Source organism: Lathyrus oleraceus, chromosome 3, assembly GCF_024323335.1.
Source record: "Lathyrus oleraceus cultivar Zhongwan6 chromosome 3, CAAS_Psat_ZW6_1.0, whole genome shotgun sequence".
Taxonomy (NCBI): Eukaryota; Viridiplantae; Streptophyta; class Magnoliopsida; order Fabales; family Fabaceae; genus Lathyrus; species Lathyrus oleraceus.
Window position 1 is genome coordinate 143613853 of NC_066581.1, and position 3319 is coordinate 143617171.

The 3319-nt window shown below is 33.4% G+C and overlaps 1 long non-coding RNA gene across 1 annotated transcript; it reads left to right on the forward strand.

Annotated features, from left to right (window-relative positions):
* The first annotated feature begins 1222 nt into the window (after nucleotides 1–1222).
* LOC127129007 (uncharacterized) lies at nucleotides 1223–1851 on the forward strand. Its single transcript, XR_007806115.1, has 3 exons — nucleotides 1223–1444; nucleotides 1533–1584; nucleotides 1676–1851. It is a non-coding gene; the product is annotated as an uncharacterized LOC127129007 (long non-coding RNA).
* Nucleotides 1852–3319: the final 1468 nt, after the last annotated feature.

Here is a 3319-nt window from a genome sequence, read left to right on the forward strand (position 1 = left end):
AATGTCAAAGGACCTTGGAGAAAAAATTTCATAATTTTTGGAGACTTAAAAGTATTTTTAAACAATTAAAAATATGCATAAAAACAATTAAATCATGAAAAATATTAATATTGATCCAAAAAATAATTTTAATTCAGAAAATGAAAGAGAAAAATATTTGAAATTTTTTGGTGAATGTCCCATATTTTTTGGATCAGTATTAAAATTAATATGTATTAATGAAAATTAGGTAATTAAAAGGAAAATCAGAAATTACAAAAAAACGTGGACCACTTGATCTCCCTCATTAATTGAGGTGGCAAATCAAGTGGACCTGAGTGTGCGTTCCCCCATACACCAAGTCAAATGTCCCACACGCGTGATAATCACTTTGGACGCCTCAAATTAAAACAAATTAAAAGGATCATGTGGTTCAAAAGCGTGTCAACACACCGCCAGAGCCAGAGCTCCGGTCTTCTGCTCCGGTGGACCTCACCAGACTGGTCCACCCTCAACCATCACCAAAATGAAAAAAGAGGACATGAAATTAAAGAAAAATGCTCAGGAGCTTGAATCTAGCCTTAATTTTGTCTAACTCCAAGTATATAGAAAGGTACAGGGAGTTGAAATTTGAGGATCATGATCTGAGTTGCTTCGATTCGATCTCTAAGCAACTCAATCTTGTTGCCAACATTGGTAGGACTTCAGACAACGAATAATCAACAAGAATAATGGAGAATTGAGTGAGAATCAAAGAGATGAAAAATTCTGAAAATCACCTTCAATGCAGGTTCAGATTGACACGATCACTACTAGAATAAGTCATTTTAGCCTCCTAATTTAGAGTCGGCCACCGACACGGACACTATTAGTGTCGGCTAAGCCTACACTAACGGACTCTATCTAGGTACTTCTTTTAAGACAAGTTATTTTTTTATCAGTGTCGGCAAAACCGACACTACTTGTTATGTTATCTTTGAAGAATGTTTGATTAATTTATTTAGAGTCGGTGAGACCGATTCTATCTAGTAGCATTATTTTTTAATTAGTATTTATTTACTTAGAGTCCGTTGAGCCGACTCTATTCTTATAACATATACATTTTCCATTGATTTATCTATAATATATATATATATATATATATATATATATATATATATATATATTTAAGGTTTAAGTATTTTATTTATTAATTAGAGTCCGCTTGGCGGACTCTATGGAATTTTCTATTTCGGACCAAAAATTACGCGACAGCTTATTTCCCTCTTTCCTTTTCCCTCGTCATTTTTCACTCTCCCTCCATTTCATTTCACAAAACGAAAACCCTAATTCCATGCTAATTCGTGAATCCCTTTTTTCCCTATTTCGTGAACCGATTCGTGAATCCCTAATCCGTGAATCCATTGAAGAATCCCTAATTCCCTAATTCAAAATCCCTCGTTAAAGGGTTTCTGAATCATCAAAGGTAATGCATATTCATCTCAAGTGATTTCCATGGAGTTTTGGTTTAATGAGTATGAGATAGTCATATGTTTTATGTTTTCTGAATGTAGGTTTTCCAGAACTATCGGCTTTGTGGATGCTGGAATCAACTTTTCTTTGCAAGTTTAGTATTGTTTCCAAATATGTTTAAAGTCTCCTTTAAGTCTGAAACTACAAAAATCAAATTATTTGCTAATTGGTTTTCTGAATGTAGGTTTTCAAGAATGCTCATCTTACTTAGTTGAGGCAGTAAGCAGTTGTTGAATGCAAGTTAATTTGGAACCGAAGCACTATATCATCCGGGATTTTGCAAAGACAACTCTTTCTCAAGGTTAGTCATCCCTATGTTAATTTGGAACCAGACTGAACAGTTAGTGTTTGCAATAGTTAGTGTTTGCATCAGTTAGTATTTCTCAAGGTTGGGGTTATAATTTATTTTGAAGGAAATGTTTTTTCTGGACTCAAATTTATTAACTGTTTGCATCAGTAGTGAAAGCTGTGTTTGTGAAAGTTGTATAGTTTCTATGATACTCCTGTTATGAACATATGTGTGGTGTCAAATTGAACTCTAAATTTGAATTTAACTTAGCCATTTTAACTTAGAAAATATTCATCCACGTTATGTAAAACTTGCAATAAAATTTTATTTCCTCAACTTTCTTCTTGGCATCAGCAAGATAAGGTTGATTGCAACTCCTATCATAAATGAAATAAATATTCATAATCTGTCCCGGTTATACTTTCGTTCATAAGATTTTATCCCCTTTTCGGTATATAAAATGGCTTCAAATGTGATTGTTTAACAGATGAACAACTTAAAGTTTACACAAAATTTTCTTAACGTGGAAATAGTATATCACTAGTAACTTTAACAAAATAGAGAAGTGAGTACAATAGCTTATTGGATTTATTAACATCATCTAAGTTGTTTCTCTTTATACAGTGGAGATCAATATTCAACTGTGTCATTAATAGGGCCCCGGACAACTGATGCATCTACAATTAAGATTTCAGGAAGTGAGTACAATAGCTTATTGGATTTGTTAAAATATACAGCAGTTTAATAGATTTATAAATCTGTACAGCAATTTTGTTTACGGTCTGAAATAATAATGTACAATAGTATTAAAATTTGCTATGTTCGTCATGTTTAATTTTTGAACCACTGAAAATAAAATAAAAATCCCTTGGAATGCATGTATTCTATTCTCTCCTAATACCCATTAGGAAGTTATCTGATTTTCTCCTAATACCCATTAGGAAGTTATCAGCCATTCATTTTTGTCTAATATATGTTTTAATTTTCGGTGGTTGACGAGTTAATTGTTTGCCTTATAGAAAATGGATCGTACTTGGATGTACGATAGAGTATATTCCAATAGAAACGAATTGAAAGAAGAGTATGTTCGCGGGGTTAAAGACTTCGTAAAGAGGGCTTTGAAACAACCTATTTGTAAATCTGAGGGAGGGATAAGGTGTCCGTGTATAAATTGCAAGTGTCTCAAGATAAGAACACCAACTAATGTTAGACTTCACTTGTATCGAGATGGATTTCAACCAGACTATTGGATTTGGACTCAACATGGAGAAGTAGAGCTCAATGTTAATACAAGGAATGATTCAAATAGTAGTGAGCATGTGCATCATGATGACCAAATTGAGGCAATGAATCAGATGGTGTATGATGCTTTTAGGCCTTATGGAGTATTCTCTCACGTGAATGATAACATAGAAGTTGAGGAATATACGGAGGATGAGTTTCCCAACGAAGATGCCAAACGATTTTATGACAAGTTGATATCTTTCAACAAGCCCATTTATGAGGGAGCTACCCAATCAATATTATCAATATCTACTC